Below are 22,589 nucleotides of genomic sequence, written 5' to 3'. Positions count from 1 at the left end.
CCCAGTTGTCCAATGTTTCATTAGCTTCAGTTTCATCTTGGCAACAACCAGGTGATGGTCTGGAGCTATGTCAGCTCCTCTCCTGATTCTCATGTCTTCCATTCACCTGAATAATTTAGTGATGCAAATATGATCGATCTGGTTCTGTGAAGTGTGGTGCAGAGAGACTCCTGTAGATTTGTGCATGCGTTTGTGTAGTAATATTGTGCCACCTATAACCATTTTGTTGGATGCACACAAATTTCCAAATCTCTCACCATTCTCGTTCGTTTCTCCCACTCAGTCTATGTCGTCCCATGATATCTTCATATCTGGTGTTGTCCATTACGACTTTGGTGTTTATGTCTCTGATCAGAATGGTGAGGTCCTTTTCTGGTTACTTCTCCATATTCATTGTAATTCCCTCGTTCTTTGTTTTGAAGGATGCTGATTACTCCAAATCTGTTTGAATTTAACAACTATTAATAATGACTCATTCATCTTAGAAAATCATTCCTGTCTTTCACCAAGTTCATTGTGAAATAGCCCTATCTTGATAAAAATTAAATTTTTCATATGATATTGAATTGAAACAAAATGTATCAACTACTCTTAATATAATGCTTCCACCTATTATATTTAAGAGTCATTATTTTCAAATGAGCCCCAATGAGAATAAGTACCTGATTTTTTCTAGGATGCTGGTGACTTTTAACTACATCTCACGCATGATTTTTCTAACGTGTAAGAGAAAAATACCACCTGAAATGTAAAGCATGAGAAAGAATTCAGCGAGATCTCTTCCCTGGAAATTCGTTCTTAAAGTGGCATGATCACAGATATACACCTTACACAGTGATAATTGAAAATATTTGTTGATACTAACAATAATTTACTAACTATGATGTTCTTTTGTTTTTTTTATTTTACTATTTTTAGTAAACTACTTCTAGTATCAACAAGCATACTCTCGGTTATAATTATGAACAGCGTATACTGATAGTTGCAAAGATCTAAGAATGAATTTACTAAAAACCAATCTCTTCACTGAATCAATCTCCCTTGTTTTGTGTTTCATCATAACTTATCATAACAGTAATATTTGATTTCTGTAAACACATGAATCGCTATAAATATTCCCAGTGAAATTAATCTTGTTAACCCGATATTAGTTTCTCATAAAAGAAAACACTAGTATGGATATGTCGTATCTTCGATTAATAAAAGATGTTAGTGAAACTTAGGCGTTCAGTAACTATGACATATAATCTCTAGGAGTTACATTGCAAATAATACACAATAAAAGGACCATCATGTGAATTTTCTCTTACACTATCGTATACAAGAAATCTATTCGGAAAACGATCAAAGTCACTGATAATTATAAAGACCACCAAAATCGACTGTCTCCATGCTAAAGAATATTAAACGCCAATATAAGCTTACAACCAAAATGATTTGGTTACATTAAGTTATAATTTATTAATTTATGGTAATGCGAATTCAATAATTTTCACTTAGTCTTCCTATATTTTATTTTGTCCTCAAAATGTCATTTAAATTACCTTGTGTATTTAAACCTCGTCAAATAGCAAAAAATAAATGCTCGTAATCTAAATAGAATATTTTTAAAAAATTTGTAAGTCAAATATTGGCAAGATTGCAATAATTTCACCGCAGATTACTGCAATGATGCAAAAGATATTCAACTAGTGTAAAACACTATTGTATTGAGTGTTGTGAACAACATTATTAACCTTTCACTGAAACCATGGACCGGCCAATGTTAAACCACAATTGAAAATCTAAAAGCACTTGACGGGGGTTTCATTCTATTATAGGACTCCTCAGCAGTGCTCATCAACGATTCCGCAAATGGAAATCGAATCCAGGATCTTTGGTTTCACGCAAACATATAACATCTGAACCACTAAGTGGGCATTCAATCAGTGTTAATGTCTGGCCTTAATCAACCAACGATATTTAGTGACTATCTTTCTTTGTCTTTGGTGGGTAACTGTCTCACACCGGATACGGATTAGCTCCACTAGTCACGGCTTCTCTCTAAAACCACTGATGTGTGACGGAGCTACTTACCGTAGACACTGGTGGATGGTCGCGCAATATCGTGAATGGACACTGCTTAGGAGTCCCATACTAGGACGAAACACCAGCCCAGTGCTTTTGGATTATCAATGGTGGTCTAACTTAGATCGGTTCATGATTTCGATTAAACCAAACTAGTTTCATTAAGCATATTCTCGAGTTCGGGTTCAGCTTTACTACCACAGGAATACATAGAGTTATAAGTTTTTTTACTGACATATAACTTGAATATTTTTACTCACTTGAAAGTAAAAATTGTAATTTTGATATCTGACAAAAAGTAACACTTTCCAAATAATTTATAGTACTTGTAAGTAACACCAAATTAGGTTTCAACTTTCTAAACTAAACATAAATTCGTCTCACTAACATAAAATACATCACAATTCACCAAAATTCATTATAATATTTTCCAGCAATGTTAAGTAAAAACCCTTCTGACATTAATCAACATATGCTCACTGGTGACTGGTTTCAAGAAGTATTTCCTGAAGTTCTAGTGAGAAGTAGTGATTAGTGGAGTTCAACCGGATCTGTTGTGAGATAGTAACTCACTGAAGACGATAGTGCATGTGTCGCTCAATTTTGTGGATTGGTTGAAGTTAGACATTAACACCGTTGGGTGCCAACTCAGTTGTTTAAAGTTTAAGTGTTCTCGCGTGTAAGACCGATAGGTCCTGGGTTTGAATCTCACAAGGGAGGATCATGGATGTGGAGTACTGAGGAGTCCCACAATAGAACGAAACAGCTATCCAGTGCTCCTAGGTTTTCCATAGTGGTTTAACCTTAACTGACTCATGATCTCGACTATTGTAATACTAAGTAAGCTAATATATACCTTATCAGTTTGTAATATTAATTCATGAAAAACAAACATATTTCATCAAACATAATTTTATCTTTTCTTTTTCTTTGCCTTCTCCATTTTCTGTTTATCAGGAAGAAAAAAAGTAGATAAAACAACGGGTGCCATCGTGCTAATTTTTGCTTTTTCTCCAAAAAAAATCTTTTCTGAAACGAGGAAGACTAGAAAGAAAGAGGAATACAAACAATATAATACAATAATAATGATAATAATAATAATAATAATGAAGCCAAGTTATTTTTATCGAAGATATATATTCGCTTTTCATCAATTATTATGTTTGTGTATACTTATATTTGTCAATGTTCAAAGTGTTAATTAAAGATAAGTCATGTAATGAGCGTTTTCTATCAAAAGGATAAAATTAATAGTCATAATATGGAATAAAAGAAAACAATTACACTTGAATATATATATATATATATATATATATATATAGAGAGAGAGAGAGAAGAGAAAGAGATTATAAACATTTAAATAAATCTCTAAACAGTGGTAATATTTTCCTTGAAAAAGCTTGGACCAGATTGCCAAGCGAATCGTTGGATTTACTTCAAATTCTTTTGCTGAGATATTACAAATACCATTGTTCATCTTTAGTAATAATCAATTTAAGGATTTTATTTTTCAGGTTAATTTATAGACTAAAAAGAAACTACTGAAATCGTAAATGCTCATGATCTATTAAGTTGTAAGAAGAATAGATTACAGAGTATGTACAGAGTTTTACCATTAATCGTATGTGTTTTATTTTAATAAAGATTTACTTAAATAAGTTAATCCTCTATTAAAATGATTTTATTAGTTCAGTATTTTAAGCAAATATCCATCTAGATATTCTACCAATAATCTAATTTATAAACTATGAATATAACTTTTTAAGCAAAGATGGATAGTGGCTAGCAGTGGAATAAAGGAAGCGCATTTCGTCCGTTCGCTTCAAATGCCATCGCGTTCCTCACTTAGTCCTGATAGCCACCTGCTTGTGCGATAGGTACTGGGTTCGAGACCCGAAGTGAACATCAGCTTTGGGATGCAGGTATATCCAGCTGACGAGTCCCAAATAGGGCGAAACGTGTGTCCTGAATTTCACTGCTAGCCACTATCCAACTTTGCTTAAAAATGCTTGTGACTTAAGGCTATATCGAGGCAATCTGCACAGGATGCACATATGCCAACATGAGACTGATCAATTGTAGTCCTAAATAACAACGGGAGGATACAAGTAAAACAACACCAAGTGTATATGAATATAACGTTTTCTTATCGGATATGCTTTGGAATACAGTTGGTTGTTATTGAATAATGTTTAATTACTGAAAATGATTATACATTGATTCATTCAGAAATATAGAAACAAATTATTCTTTTATTCGTTAAGATTGATAACAAGAGTTTTTTATTACATCAATAACACATCATATGACATTCTGTAATATATCTACATGAATAGGCAAATAACTATTAATGAAAGCAAAAACAGAGAATAATTTCTTATAAGAAAGGGCTTTTGTGGATATTGTAGCAATTTCAATAGTTGAGTTGATGATCCATTTGAAGTCGGACCACCATGGAAAACCTGGAAGCACTGAACGGCCGTTTTGTCCTATTATGGGACTTCTCAGCAGTGCACATTCATGATCCTCTCTCGCGAGATTCGAACCCAGGACCTATCGGTCTCGCACCAGGCGCTTAACCAACTAGACCACTGAGTCGGTCGGCATCCAACAGTGTTAATGTCTAACTTCAACCAATCCACAAAATTGAGAGACATATCCACCATTGTCTTCAGTGAGTTACTATCTCACAACAGATCCGGTTGAACTCCACTAATCACTACTTCTCACTAGAACTTCAGGAAATACTTCTTGAAACCAGTCACTAGTAAGCATATGATAGTTGTTATCAGAAAGGGGTTTATGAATATTCTAGTAATTTAATAGTTGAGTACATGAATCAATTTATCAACGAACTAATTCCGTTCACATTATTTTTTTTAAAAATTATCATTTTACCAACTGCTGAATGTAGATTCAATATAATTTAATTTAATTGGATCAAAGAAATATCAATGTTAATCTGAATTTTCACCATTTACTTTTATGTATACAAAAATCATAAACTCTTTTCATAAATAAGCACAAACTAGCAATCCAAAATGAACCTAAGCAAAAGCCTATTGTATCAAGATTATCATTTGATTCTTATTGAATACTACACATATAAGATGAGAATAAACCTTACACTTTATTATTGAACCAATGTGTCCATTAGTTTCTTTATCAAACTTTATAGAAATTATGTAGAATTTTTTAGGCTGATATGAAAAGACTTATTCTATTTAAACAATATTTAAACAAATTGCTTTCCTATTTATGTATTTTATATTGATATCTTATCAAGAGTTTATTGATGGCTGTTAAATGTATGGGTTGAAGTAACCATTTACCTGGGCACTAAATTATTAAAAATAATAACTTTACGAAATCAAATGATGATCTTCTAAATATCTCCTTACATAGTATTTCTTACTAAACAGTAAAAAATTGGGTGGGACTCTAATTTATGGACGACCTTTGAACGAATCTTAAGTAACCCTGAGAGATATTAGACAATCAGCAAACAGTCAGTATAGAGTAACAATATGTTATACAAAACCATGGAAATAAAGTCGATATACTTCTTATACGTGGTTCAAAAACTTATCAAGGTTAGAAAGAGGTTCAGAGGTTCTGAAATCGTAATGCATGCAGTAGAGGAAATCATCCATACGGATACAGAATAGTCGGCCTATGGGGCCATGGTAAAGTCTCAAAAACTCTTCCAGCCTCGACCACATAGTTTCATTATTGTTTATATGCACTCCGGTTGTTGAGTACACAAAATGCTACTTGTGGATAACGACACGATGCACATAACCAAGCCTATGTAGGAGTCTGTACACTCTCCAAACATCCGTAAATATTGTAGTACCTGACTGCAGCCAGTGTTACTGGTGCTTTTATTATCCAGTTCGCAATAATTGTCGTAATTTGCCTTAGTTAGGAATTATATATGGGGTTTTTTATCACAAACTGACAGCTATAATGCCAGAAATTTATTTAGCCAAATGGATGAAAGGCTTTCGCGTTAAAATCCGAGATCTATTGTCTTATACCTGATTGATTCGTCCACAAATTATAGTTTCGTTGTTTTATTTGTTATAGCCGCTCAATTATCACGTTTTATAAAAAAAATTCCCTGTGAACCGATCGTACGTTAGCATTAAGCACTGAAGTTGGCGCCGTAATCTTGAAATCTCTAAAACGCTTGTGATTGGCTCGTCCATAAATTAGAGTTTCGCCATGGATATCAAATAAAATCCTACGTGCCTTCAACTTTTTCTGCTATCTCATTTTACATCTTTCATCTCAACAACTTTGTTTACATAAAATTAAATCATGAATACCAAAGATGTAAATAAACTAAAGTTTCCCTATTGATGCTAAAAAATATTTTAGGTTCAGTCAGTCAGCTACAACATAGGACCACGCACATATATGCATCGGTCCAAGTTGCCATACCTCATTAGCACAACAAGATGAACACCAAATTCATAGAAGTGGTTACCTCAATGGTAGTAATATATAAAAGAAAGATTGCATACAAGGATATAGTACAGGAAGAAAGAATTAGTTGGTAGAAAGAAAGATATAAAGTAATTTTAATCTCGTTCTTTAAGGGAAGACAAAGAATGTATACACCGATGCCATTGTGATCGATTCTGAGCCATGTCACCCAGAGTCTTCAACCATTGGTTATGATAGTTGCGCAGACCTCACATTTTAGGTTACATCTAGAAAAATGACATTTTTTCTCCTCTGTACTTCTCCAAAAAAGCTATGCTACAAGCTATTAGAATAATTAAGGTTAAATAAATTCATAAGTAGATTTCATCACACTAATAATGACTGGAGATAATGCCTACGTCATAAGAACAAAGCATTATTTTATTAAGTTCAAAGTTTCATATTAGTTTATTTATAACCAGTTTACAATTGTTCTATCTCATGGAATTTATGACTAATACAATATCTTATATAACCTTAATAATTAAATAATAATTCCAATGGTTAAGATCATGAGTCAGTTGAAGCTAGACCACCATAGAAAAACTGGAAGCGCTGGACGGCTGTTTCGTCCTATTGTGGGACTCCTCAGCAGTGCGCATCCACGACCTCGCCCTCTGCGAGATTCGAACCCAGGACCTACTGGTTTCGCGCGCGAACACTGGATCACCACTTAGACCACTAAACTCATGATCTTAACCATTGAAATTATTATAATATCCATAAAACCCATCTGATATTAATTAAACAATAGTTGAATAATCAATTTTTGTAACCCATTAGTAACATTACATTCAAAGTTAATAATAAAAATAATCAACTTCTAAGTGAAAACTTTTCAACCATCTTTTGGTATGTAATCTAAGACAAGCATTTTTATGTAATTGAATCAGAATGATTTGACTGAACTTACAACTTTTATTTATCTGTTACATCATACCTCTTTGAAAGGTATCATAATTTCTTCTAATAATGGCAAACAATTTGAAAAAAGAAGAAGAATTCTTTTTTTCCTCATTGAATCTGTTGTTTCCTGTGATCAGACGATATAGTACTAGTTGCTAATAGAACTAACCTTATTTAGTAAATAACCATCATATAATAATGAAAGAATATAAAAGAATAAAACAGATGAATCTTATTCTATAATCCTATTGTGAAAAAAAAAGGTTTCATCAAGAGGGCAATGTAAAGTAGTTTTTATGTTAAACAAAATAAAAATTCAGGTTAATATTTGAATATAGATAATTCCATCTAGACATTTACAATTATAAATCGTCGTGGATGCGCACTGCTGAGGAGCCCTACACTAGGACGAAACAGCCGTCCTATGCTTCCAGGTTTTTCATGGTGGTCTAGCTTCAGTTGAGTCATGATCTTAACCGTTGAGATTACTACAATCTCCATAAAACCACTTCTGATATTAATCAACATATGCTCACTGGTGACTGGCTTCAAGAGATATATCCTGGAGTTTTAGTGAGAAGCAGTGATCAGTAGAGTCCAACCAGGTCTGTTGTGAGATAGTAACTCACTGAAGACAATGGTGGATATGTCTCTCAATTTTGTGGATTGGTTGAAGTTAGACATTAACATCGTTAGATGCCAGCTCAGTGATCTAGTTGTTAAGCGATCGCGCGCGAGACTGTTAGGTTCTGGGTTCAAATTGCAAGGCGGGGTCGTGGATTTGCACTGTTATGGAGTCCTATACTAGGACAAAATGGCCGTCCAGTGCTTCCAGGCTTTTCATGGTGGTCTAGCTTCAATTGACTCATGATCTTAACTGTTGAAAGTTTTAAATTCTATAATATGGTATAGAAAGTGATGTATAGAAGTTATATTGTTTACTTATTATTTTTCAAAGGACACTAAAGATATACATTGTTTGTTTGTTTGTTTCACCCAATATCTTTGATTATAACCTATAACTTATAAGTTATATTTTATTAATAGATCAATACAATTATTTGATCATAATAATCCAGGTTGATCATTTTATTATATAACATTCATTAAATAAAATGAACTTTATTAAATCAGGTATATTAATTATTTTAACTTCTTAATAAGTAGAACTTTTATCACTATGTAGTATAGAAAAGTGTTATTTTTCTTTTTCATATTACCTATATCAGATAAACTGAATGAAAACACTATGCATATATACATTGAAGATGGTTACCCGTTTTTCTCTAAATATTCATTTTACAAAATATATTTAGGTTATTTTACTAATAAAGATAATAAGAAACTTCAAGATGATAACATATAAATTTAAGAATGTAACATTATTGAAATCTTTCTTTCTCTCTTTTTTTCCTTGTTCTTTTTTCTTTCTTTTTTTCAAGTGAAAAATCTTCTCCACCATTTCAAAATGGTATCTATCTTAAATGTGAAAATAAAAATAATACGTTAGTTATAATAAAATAATGAATTGGCATTCATAAACTTTATCAATAGAAACCTGGTTATGTGTTTTTGTAAGCAATGATGGATAGTGGCTAACAGTAGAACCCAGTTTGACGCGCATTTCGTCCTATTTGGGACTCGTCAGCTGGATGTAACTGCATCCCAGAGTTGATGTCCACTCTGGGATTCGAACCCGGTACCATTCACTTTGAACGCCATCGCGTTATCCACTCAGCTACTGAGTCCTGATAGCTATTTTCTTGTACAATGCGATGAATTTAAATTCACTTGGTATTGTTTGGCTTGTGTGTTTGTTTATTTGTTTGTTTGTTTTTTTTAATTTAAGTCGATAAGAATTAACTAGTGATTGATATGAACGTCCATATAACACTTAAGTAAAAGAATAAATATTTATCAGAACCGGTTTTGTGGATATTATAGTAATTTCATGATCTCGTGATCTCAATCATTGAAATTACTACAATATCCACAAAACTCCTTCAGATAATAATCATTTGCTCACTAGTGACTGATTTCAAGAGGTATATCCTGGAGTTTTAGTGAGAAGCAGCGACAAGTAGAGTTCAACCAGGTATGTTGTGAAATAGTAACTCACTGAAGACAATGGTGGATGTGTCGCTCAATTTTGTGGATTGGTTGAAGTTAGACATTAACACTGTTGGATGCCGACCGGCTCAGTTGTCTAGTGGTTAAGCGCTACAGGCGGAGTTGATTACTGTACTAACAAATTAATAATGTGTGAATGTACAGTCCTTTCATTTTTGGCTCCTAAAATCTTTAAAACCTCTAAACTATCTCTTTCTGTCCCATAGAATTCAAACTCTTGAAAAATATATAACGTGGAGTGATTCATTCTAATTTCATTTTAATTACATCGTTAAACTGAATTGAACAGTTTTGAATTAAAGCATGATACTTCTAAACATTTATATATATTATAACTTCCCCAACATTTCTTTCGTTTACTGAACATTAAGAGTTTTATTTATAACCTCTTCATAGAAATCATTAATCCAAATCCAAAATTTATCTACACTCCACTATATCTTCAAGAGACACTCCCGGAGTTCTAGTGAAAAGCCGTGATCAGTGCAGTTCAACCAGGTCTGTTATGAGATATCATCTCACTGAAGACAATGGTGACGGTGGCGCAGTTTCATGGATTGATTGAAGTTAGACATTAACACCGTTGGATGCCGGCCGGCTCAGTGATCTAATGGTTAAGCACTCGCGCACGAGACTGATAGGTCCTGGGTTCGAATCTCGCGGGGGGGGTCGTGGATGCGCACTGCTGGGGAGTCTCATACTGGGACGAAACGGTCTTTCAGTGCTTCCAAATTTTCCATGGTAGTCTGGCTTTGATTGACTCATGATTTCAACTATTGAAATTACTAAAATCTCCACAAAACCTCTTCTGAGAAAAAAAGCTGAGAGCTAAATGTTTATTTTCAGATATAATGAAAGTAAAAGTAACAGTCAACTGTTTTAATATAATTGATGTTATGTATGATACATTTTGAAATTTGAGTTGTTCATCAACGTTTTTTGTTTGTTCTAGGATTGATCTATGTATGTATAGACAGTGTTTTCATTTTGTGCTTTATCCATAAAATATGACGTAATGTTTTTTTTACTATTTTTTTGCTGTTAATCTTGTGCATTTTCAGTTTTCAAATAGTATTTTAGTATGATATATTACGGATAAAAAGTTAAGTTAAATATAAACGTGTGAGTTTCCATGGTCAGATTGTTTGGAAGTGTAAAGAAATAGGAATGATAATTTGAAAAAGAATGTATGAAATACTGTTTATTGGAAGATCTAATGGAGTGTAGATAAATTTTGGATTTGGAGTAAAGATTTCTATGAAGAGGTTATAAATAAAACTCTTAATGTTCAGTAAACGAAAGAAATGTTGGGGAAGTTATAATATATATAAATGTTTAGAAGTATCATGCTTTAATTCAAAACTGTTCAATTCAGTTTAACGATGTAATTAAAATGAAATTAGAATGAATCACTCCACGTTATATATTTTTCAAGAGTTTGAATTCTATGGGACAGAAAGAGATAGTTTAGAGGTTTTAAAGATTTTAGGAGCCAAAAATGAAAGGACTGTACATTCACACATTATTAATTTGTTAGTACAGTAGTCAACTTTGCCTGTAGTCTTTTGGGGTTACCGCCGGTCTTAAGCCCGGATAAGGGAGGAGGGTTGATATGTGGTTAGAAAACAGAAAAAGACATATTTTTTCTCTCATTTTACTTTGCCTCCATTCAATTAATTGTTATATAAGTCATCTGTGTATGTGTGTCTGTCTGTTTCTTTTTTGTATCACAAAACGTTTACTTTTCTGAACTATATTTTTCCTGTTTAAAATTTAGTAATATTTCTACTAACCGAGATCGTATAAAGATCTTTTTAATCTGTATAGAATTTGATAGAGATCAATATAGATTAAAGAATGATTATGATTATTAAGTTTTAAGATTATCGTACAAGATTCGTTTAATTCAAACTTAATAGACCGGACAACTGTACTATACTATACTTTAATAATAATATTCAAAATGATGAGAGATAATAAGTCAAAAGTTCAAGAAATGTTTGATATTCAAGAGGATTAATACGATGAAGAATAACTCTGTACTGTTCTAATCTATCAACTAAAGTTCTTAATAAATCTTATCATTTATATTAATATAACTTCTTATCAAGTTTAAATGATAAAGCTATTATTAATGATGATTGTTAATATGACAAAAGCATTTGATATAGTTCTACATTTAAGTTGTTATTCATCAACTTTGTTGTTTGTTTGCTTTTTGTTCGTTTCCAATTTACTCATCAAAACAGTTAGTCCATATAACAGCTTGAATAAAATAGCTTTTCAAGAAATCTTAATTTTACCATCTTTTTTTATAGTGTGGGGTTAGAGGGACTACTGACTCTAACATTTCCCCTAACAAATTATTGTTCATAACTATTTGAGAATTCAAATTCAATTGTTGTCGTTTTACTTGTATGATCAGATGATGATCAGAACTGCAATTGATCAGTCACATGTTGGCATATATGCATCCTGTGCGGATTGCCTCTAATATAGTCCTTAATAACAATGGGAAAATACAAGCAAAACAACAGAAAGTGAATTAAAACTTCACCCCATTACACAATCAGGTGGTTATCAGGACTCAGTAGCTAAGTGGAGAACACGATGGCGTTTGAAGCTAACGGTAATGGGTTCGAGTCCTGGAGTGAACATTAGCTCTGGGATGCAGGTACATCCAGCTGACGAGTCCCAAATAGGATGAAACGTGGATCGGACTGGATTCTACTGCTAGCCACTATCCATCTTTGCTTAAAATTTTTGAGAATTCCTTAATCAAAGTAAATTAAAAGGTTCAATAAACTTTAATGAAACTGATTATTTCTTAAAATACAAGTTTATCTAGTCAAATGACCAGAAGTCTACTAACTGAATTGAGACAAATCACTTAACCAATAATGTTTGACAAATATTGATTTACTAGTTGATATTAAAAAATAATTTCCATCCAGTGAGGAATTTATTGAAGCAAACTTGTAAAAATGAAGATCACTATGATAGATTAAGTTTCTATTCTTTCTGGAAATTCAGAGAATCGCATACATATTATATACCATTCCTTAAGAAATACACATCAAATGTGAATTCCCAAAATATTCTCCCATCTACATTTGACTATGAGTATTTGAAGGTACTTTTATACATTTATGTACTCAAATATCATATTTGATATTAGTGTGTGATCATAAATTCTTTAACAGACATCACATTATATATTTTAAACATACAGAAGTTATGATTTTCGATTGTATTCTTATTACATAAAATAATAAACTAGGAACAAGTATCGTTTCTTGAAATTGTGGCCTAATAAATATTCATCTTAACAGCTTTTATTAACATACACTTGAATACTATGCAGTTATTAAACAAAATATACTGACAATTTTGATGAATAGATTACTTCGGAACAATCATCCTTAAATACGTTACCCTATTTATATAAGGAAGAAGAGTTTAAAACTTTCCACTTCCTTTTCTAGCGCGTGGTTAGGATGTTAGAACAATGTGAAAATAACTTCTCTAATTAGTGACCAGGTTTTATAAGTTATCAGTTAACTTTCTAAGCCCAGGACAGGGTTGGATGGAGAATGCTGGTGAGCGGCCCATGCTCCTTAACAAGGAGTAACAGGCGTAATTAAGTAACTTTCTAAGATCTGATTTATAAAGCTATCTTGTTATGTAACCGAGACATAACATTTCCATCGTTTCTGAGCTATTAAGGTTTTTGGTATTATAAATAAGTAAATTATTTATTTCCTTAGCTTGAATAAAGAACGTATTAAAAGGTTAGTAAAATAAGAACACAATACAATAATTCCTAATTAGATACAAACTCACTATAGAAAAGAATTTGTTTCATCCAGATTCATATATTTTGTAACCCTCTAACATGCAAGACTTAGTTCCGAGTTTATGTATGACCTCTTTTTAAGATACGGCTTAACGCTTTTGATAGAACTAATATACAATAAAGTGTATGTTATAAAGGCAATTGTAAATTATTGTTTAATTATTAACGTAAAATGTATAATTTATATCATTAATTATTCAATATAAATACAGATTTATTAAACAGGAGTTAACTTATATTGAACAGAAAAATAAAAAATATTCTATCATTAGAAGCAAAAATGGATAATGGCTAACAGTGGAATCCAGTTTGGCGCGCGTTTCATCCTATTTTAGCACTTGTCAGTTGGATGTGCCTGCATCTCAGAGTTGATGTTCACACCAGGACTCGAACCCAGTACCGTTCGCTTCAAATGCCATCACGTTATTCACTTAGCTACTGAGTCCTGACAGCCACCTGCTTCTGCAATCGGGTGAAGTTGAAATTCACTTAGCGTTGTTCAACTGAATCTCCCCAATGATCTTTAGCACTGTAATTGATCAATCTGTTATTGGCATATGCGCATACTGTGCGTATTACCTCGATATCACATTAATTCACAAGCATTCTAAGCAAACACGGATAGTGGTTAGCAGTGGAATTCAGGACGCACATTTCCTCCTATTTGGCATTGTTCAGCTGCACGTGCCTGTATCTCACAAATGATGTTCACTGTGACACTCCAACCCAGTACCGTTTGTTTCATACACCATCACGTTATTCACTTAGCTACTGAGTCCTGACAGCCACTTGCTTGTGAAATGAGGTGAAGTTTTAAATTCATTTGATGTTATTTACTTGTATATAATAATTTTCACATGTATTAAATTGTTTAAAATGAAAGGTTTTAATGTTTGTTTTAATATAAAATTGACTCTTGTGTCATAGTTTTCAGGATTGTTTGTTTAATTCAAATTGAATTAGATGAATGAAACAGGATGGCAAATCAAGTTTAGTTCATATATATATATATATATATATATATATATATATATATATATATATATATATATATATATATATATATATATATATAAATTTATGTGTATCTATGATTTCATATTACTGAAACCTTTTATAATACAAAAATAATGGTTATAAAAACTCAACATTGGTTACTATGCACACTAACAACAAATAGTTACGTAAGCATTAAAAACTTTTCATTGGAATCAATGTATATATATACTAGTCAATGTATATAGACTCACATAAATGTAGATAGAATGACTAGAGTCTTATAAACTTTATCCTGAACAAATTATATAATGATACATGATTATGTAACAATGTAAATTGGTTCATTCCTTAATATAACTGAATTGTACACATTGAATTCTATCAGTACGAAGTTCAATGAGTATACACTTTTACTTAATCATCAGATTTTCACATATATATAAATAAATTTTAATGAATGTTACTATAAAATGGTCAAAATGAATTGTGTAATCTTTTTTGTTTGTATGTTTGTTTGTTTGCTACAAAACATACACACAATTCTAGTGAAATTGTTCTAGAAAAAAAGGGAGAGAGAGAGACAGAAATACCTTGTGTAATTCTACAACAGTAACAGTGAATCAAAACAACAACAACAAAACAAAATAGTATTCGAATATATATATATATATATATATATATATATATATATATATATATATATATATATATCTTAAATAAATGTAGTGTTGATGTTATTTTACCTGACGCCTAAAATTATGTTGACAACCAATATAGAATGTTTTGATAAAATTTTATATAAATGTTATTCATTATCTTAATCAATTTAATGAATTAACTTCTGTTCATTTATGTTTTATAGTACAAAGAGGTAGATTGTTTGTATTTTATGTATATAAATGAATATTTATCCGGAACATAATTCAATTTTACATTTAACAATATTTGGTACACTTTGTTTGAACTAATTTACAGTCAACTATTCAAAACAAATATTCACTCTCTCTATATATATATGTATATAATTCTATAGAAAATTGGGATGTATATACATCAAAAGTCTATTGAATATACAGAAACTTCTTATCTAAGATGAAAACTATTCTTCTATCGTTATGCTTCTTATCTCTCTCTCTCTCTCTCTCTATATATATATATATATATATATATATATATAGATAGATAGATAGATAGATAGATAGATAGATATGTTGTTTGCATAATTTCTATAAAAATACACCTGTGTACATAAGAAGTCATTGAATTTGCTCATGTTTATCATTGAAATAAAACTTACATAGAAATTGTTACCAAAACTAAATAAATAAACTATTTGAATTTATCCTGTATATTAAGGAATTTAAGTAATATTAGACTAGTATAATGTGAATAGAATGAAATGAAACCTTTATGATAGATTGGGTAATAAGTGACCAATTAGTTTCTATCAATAAATTTCCATTATAACTGCTGAGGAGTCCCATACTAGGACGAAACGGCCGTCCAATGCTTCCAGGTTTTCCATGGTGGTCTAGCTTCAATTGACTCATGATTTCAACCTGTGAAATTATCATTTCTACTTTGTATAAATTTGGAATTAAAAACTAATTGTATAGAATTATATGTGATTATAATAATAATAATAATAATAATAATAATAATAATAATAATAATTTAACAATGAAATTTTCATACTGAAAAATCGAAACATCATCAGTTGTTAAGTTTTCTAATACAGTTCATAGTGTATTGTGGAGATAACTGGGAGATCATTAAGTTTAAACCATATGATTATTAAGGTTTTCTTTTAGTTTCTTTTAATAACCGCTATATAGTCACAAGATAGCTGAATGGTATCGGCTTTGGATATGACCTTGGGTGATACAATTTTTGATGTCTTAAGTTATATGATGAGTAGATTACGCTTGATTAGTTATTAGTTGACTGACGAGTAACACATAGTCATACAATTAGTAAATTATCTGGAGGGGGTTTTGTGGGGATTTTAGAAATTTAGGATTCCCATACTAGGACTAAACGGCCGTCCAGTGCTTCCAGGTTTTCCATGGTGGTCTAGCTTCAATTGACTCATTATTTTAACTATTGAAATTAGTAAATTGTAGACGAATAGTAGTTGTAGGTATCATTACTAAGGTTTGACTTGTTAATTTCGAATAAATTGAGCATTGGGTAAATAAATTAATATATTTGTACCATATTTTTCTACTCATTGGGATATTACGAATATATTAATTTACGTAGTAGTTGTGTTTTATCATCTAAAATCTGTTGAGTAAGGGATGATAATTGATCGGTTCAGTGAGTAAATTATTGTTTCGAATAGATCAGTTGTTTCATTATTTCATCAGATTGATTATACAGTCATTACAGGAGCAAACGTCAGTTTCCTAAATGTTTTACCGACTAATACCATTAAGTCATAAAATACTATGGAATAAAACCTTATATTCAGAGATGGATGGTGGCTAGAAGTGGAATATAGGATGCGCGTTTCGTCCTATTTCAGCACTCCTCAGTTGGATGTACTTACATCTCGGAGTTGATTTTCACTCTCAGACTCGAACCCAGTACCGTTCGTTTTAAATGTCATTGCGTTATCCACTTAACTACTTAGTCCAGATAGCCATTATCTTCTAGTCTTGGAGTGAACATCGACTCCAGGATGCAGGTACATCCAGCTGACGTGTGCCAAAATAAGTCGAAATGCACATCCTGGATTCCACTACCAGCCACCATTCACCTCTACTTATAATACTTGTGATTTAAGGTAATATCAAGGCAATCCGTACAGGATGTATATATGACAATAAAAGACTGATCAGTTGAAGTTCTAAACATCAATAGGAAGATTCAAACAACCAATACAAAAATAAATTAAAATTTTATATTGTTTATCTTCTACCTTTCTATATTAAATAAAAAGAATTTTAAATCAATTAAGACATTTAATCTATACGATTTAACTAACTTTGTAGGCTAGGCAACTTGATAGTATTTAACAATCAACAACTAATTAATCTACGACAGAAAATACAGTGAATAATTTTCTGGTTAGCGTTTTTTAGTGAGTTAGTTTTCTACGGGATAAGGTTGCTAACCCTATGCCCAACCCTCCTCCTTTATCCGGGCTTGGGACCAGCTGTATCTCCAGAGGTGCTCCAGGTGGAGCTAGAAAATAAAACGATAATGGTGAATTTCAGAAACCGTTCCACAATGCCACTCGGAAGTTAATATATATATATGTAAATTCGTTTGGACATAAAACTAGTGAATGCTAAACTTTAGTTCCCAGTCAAACTAAATATCAGTAAGTTTATTTCCGATTGTCTTGTAAAATGAATCACTTTGTTGTATCAGTTAGTTATGACAGAATGAAATCCAAGAAGATCATTTATTCAGTCAACATGGTTTCTGTTCGGTATTCACTCCGTATTTAATTCCTTGTGTTAGTTGATCAATATTAATATAATATGTCTTGATCTAGTGTAACTTTCATTCACTAAAATCTACCTATAATTGACTTTATTTGGTTAAAAACCTCATCTTTTTTTCTCTGGAATGTGAATCAAATATGCTTCTGTCATCAGTTTTGTCGGTTTCATTATATCATAAAAATCAAGGTATCCTACATCAAGTACCAGTTCTCTTTAGTTATAATAACATCAACCAAACTATTATTCTTGAAAGAATGTTAACCTTATTTTTTTTTAGAAAAAAACTACCCTAGTTAATCTAATATGAATGTAACTTGTAAGATATAAAACCTTCAATTATGTAGAATCTCTTGTCTGTTGAATGATATATAATGAGTGAATTTTTTAAAACATTAATTAATGTCAATGACGTCTTCATTGCGTAAGAATATGATGAGTTACTATAGGTTCGTTAGTGAAATTCAGTAGCTTTGATCTTTTGTATTTAATATATATTTAAAGTAAAACAATAGTAAACTGATTCATTAATATGATGTATAATTTAAGAAAATCTTTCAATCCAATCATATAGTCATATTATTAAAGGATTGAAGTAAAATAAAATAGATATTTTACTATATTGAGTTATAAGTGAAATAAAGTGATGTAGACTGTTTAACTTTGAATTCACTTGGTATTGTTCTATTTGAATCTTCTCATTGGTGTTTAGAACTTCAATTGATCAGTCGCTTATTGGCATATGTGCATTCCCTACGGAATGCCTCGATAATGCCTTAAATCACGAGTATTATAAGTATAGGTGGATGGTGGCTAGCAGTGGAATCTAGGACGCGCGTTTCGCTCTATTTTCTCACTCGTCAGCTGGGTGTACCTGTATCCCAGAGCTGATGTTTACTCTGGGACACGAACTCAGTACCGTTTTCTTTAAACGCCATCTCGTTACCCACTTAGCTACTGAGTCCTGATAACCGCCTGATTTTGTAATGGGGTGAAGTTTAAATTCAGGACGAATTCCCAATGAGATGAAACGCGCATCTTGGATTTCACTGCCACCCACTTTCCATCTTTGCTTATAATGCTTAACTTTGAGATATTCAGCTAACGAAATTTGATTCAAACCACTAATTGATCAACGTTAGATAAACATTGAATAAACTGGAAGCAATGAACGATTATTTTGTCCTTGTATGGGATTTCCCAACAATGGGCATCTTCATCTCAACTCACAAGAGTCAAATCTATTACTTTCGTTCTCATGCATATCAACCCTTAACCTCTGAATAACTGAGTCGTCATTCAAAGGCGTTAATATCTAATTAGTTTTCAGTTTTAAAACATCAATTTGGAAACATCTTTATCAGTTCATTGCGATAAATGTCTGATAACTTCAGAAAATTGATCATGACCAAAGTAGAATAATACGAAATTGGATAAATATATATTACAAATAACTGATATCACCCAAAAGTGTTATTAAAACAAGTTATATATAAAATAAGTTATTTTAAGCATATTTTAGTGTTATAAGGTTATCCTTTAAAAAAGAAAATTCATTTCTGTCTAAAGCTTATTTACGTGTAGAATTAGAAAATTACACTTGTGTTCTTAAATCAGTATCCTATTTTTGTGCTTGTTTATCTTTGTCTTTCCTTTATTGAATGATGGTATGAAATATTCAAACTATCAAATAACACTCCCAATATATCACAGTGTAACCTTTTCATTCATTCTCTCTATCTATCTATCTATCTATCTATCTGTCTATTTGCACATCATGTCTGCAGACATTTAGAATGGAATCACAGATGACTATAGATAGATGTAATTCATTTGTTTAGTTTGTTTTTATTTTGTTAGAAATAACTTATAATATCTAAATTTCTTATATGAAAATGTTGTCAATATATGATATATGTTGATTATAGGCAGATTCTCCTTCATTTTCCCTTCAACAATAAAACAAAATGAAACAGATAGAGGAGAAAATGAAAGTGGATAAATATATAGGTGAGTATCAAATTACATAAACTACAGTTAATACTGTGACTATTTACAGACAAAGAATTATGACGATATTATACTGACATATATGTATACCTTCCTTGTTAATTTGATCCCGTTTGGGTGCATGTTTATGTGTATGTTAGCGATTTATAGAAGTCAATTATTCAACAGATATTTTAAGCAGAATAGTAATAAGAATATAGAAATGACAAAAAGTGAAACGTTTAAATCCTTATTCCTCTTAAATATTTAACCAGATTTGAGCGGATCTGAATAATTTGCCTAAGTTGAACTACTCTAGCTACACTATTGATCAGCTCTGCTTTATGAAACTTAAATAGCTATCTAATGTATAAATGACCACAACCTGGATAGCTAATGTCTTTGTTTAGTTTACTGGGGTTTCGAACTACTTATATTATTCAATCGTATATAATGTGCAAAATATAAATGGATTTAGAAGAAAATTATTATTGATTAGGTTTGTAATTGACTAACAGATCTACAATTCATAGAAAACTATAAAGTAGATTATTTAATTAGAACTAAATGAATGCATGAGTTCTTCTGTAAAAGGTGGTTAGCTTAAATACTCTGTAATACTAAATAGGAGTTAAATACTATGTTTCCACTGGTAGAGCATCAGACAACCATTTTGTATAACTCTGGTTAGTATCTAAACCATAACCCACGTCCTTTCTGGGTGCAAAACTGTGTAAATTTGATGTTTTTAATAATTAATTTGGTGGTAACCATTGTCATATTATGTCATTTGAGATAATAAAATTCTATCAGTCAATATGGAAAGTGGTCACAATCCTAGGAGATTCAACATTTTGGAGTGTTCTTTTTATTCTAGTTGGTTGAAGGGAATCTACCGGAAGTCTTTGACCTGGATTTTGAGTTAGCTATCGCTCGCCATAAATGCGTATAAGCGATCTCAAATTGACCGACATTCCCCTTAGGATTTGAACCCTCATCTCTCTCTTAAAATGCTGGTACGTGGCCTAGTAATAAAGGTTTTAACCAGGAAGTTTTCAACCAGAGTCTCTAAGTAACAGAACTTTATTAATAAAAACCAACAGGAGGGAAAATGCATAACCAGTTTTTAAAGTATTTCAGTGGAAATATGCATGCACTAGTTATACCAAGTTGGAGTTGATTGTTAGATAAGCTATACAATCTCCGTTTCTGGGTATCAGAACCTCACGTAAGCCATAATGCGACGTACGAAAATAGAGGTTCTGTAAAGGTAACATAATTTTCAGATTTTATGACTAACTATACTTATTTTGTGTGTCGCTAACACAGTTTATTTTGTTTTTTGTTATTAGTTATCCTCCTAAACAAATTGATATGGGGAAATAAATCAAGTGAAAAACCACGCTAGATCTATGTGTCACCGTTACTCCAATAAAAATTATAAACTAGTGACCTTTACATAATTCCGGTAAAATAACGCGTAATAACACTCACAGTTTATTAAAGTTTCCTCCATTAATAAAAGAGTTTTAGTAGGCATGATGCAACTTTTTAAGGTCTGTTTTCTTCTTCCAGAAAACTAAGAATAGAATAATGGGTGTAGGTCGCTTAGACAAATAATCTCACAAATCCTGTTTATTGGCCCGAAAGACAAGTGGTCATAATATCATATAAATATTCTAACATTAGCTACATTTGAAAATTACCAGGAACGATTTCACTGTCTGAACCACCAGAAGCAAGAAATCTAGTGTTACTGTAGAAGTCTACAAGGGAAGTGAAAAACGCCCACCAACAATGTAAAAAAAATTGATCTTTGGGTGGATAATCTTAAAGCTTTTAGTTGAACTATTTCTCTGGAAACGTCTGCATGTCCATTATGTCCTACAGTCACTGAACATCACCTCACTTAACAAGAGCTAATGTCCGAAAAGAAATCCAGATACTTAAATATTATTGTAAACCCAAATAAAACTATGTATCATCAGATTACCTCAAGGAGAGTGGTAAAATTTTTATACAGAGATTTGACTCGTTTCTATAAAATGGTATAGTAGACTAAGAGAGTTTAGTCACTCTGCTTTTATGACGTAGTTTTTTCTGTTTTCGAAGTTGATATGAATAATCTAGTTAACAATCATTAAAGTGAGGTTCATTAAAAGTTGCGTTAAAATATTGGCCGCTGTCATATTGCTCAAATTATGTGGAACGTATAAAAACAACCCATAAGTAGAGGTTTATGTTTCATTCAGAAGCGATACATTGTCAAGCTCTCATCCTCTAGATTGTCACTACAATACTATAGACTAACCATCATTATATTCTTCCAACATTATAATTATATTGAGCAGTAAAAGGTTTTTGCATTGTTTGTTTAAGAATTCCCATGCATTCAAGACCCTGGAAAAAATTCTCATGTGGAGTATTTGTAGTCACATTCATTCATTGTTTTTATAATCGATGGTGAATCAAGTAAGGTTGGTCAGCTTTGTCACTTCTCTTCAGTTTTGTATTTAAAGGTACTTCGAAAACAGTTCTGAAATAAACTAACAATCAAGAAAGTAAGCCTGTATCTACAAATGAAATCCATTTTAATCATTATTCAGTTGAAAAATATAATAACAAGAAATTTAAGCAAGTTATGTGTTATTACAAGTGGTTTTTCAAAGTATCATTCCAGTATGATAGAGTCATTACAA

This window comes from Schistosoma haematobium, chromosome 1 (genome assembly GCF_000699445.3).
Source record: "Schistosoma haematobium chromosome 1, whole genome shotgun sequence".
Classification (NCBI taxonomy): Eukaryota; Metazoa; Platyhelminthes; class Trematoda; order Strigeidida; family Schistosomatidae; genus Schistosoma; species Schistosoma haematobium.
This window is presented reverse-complemented; position numbering follows the sequence as displayed.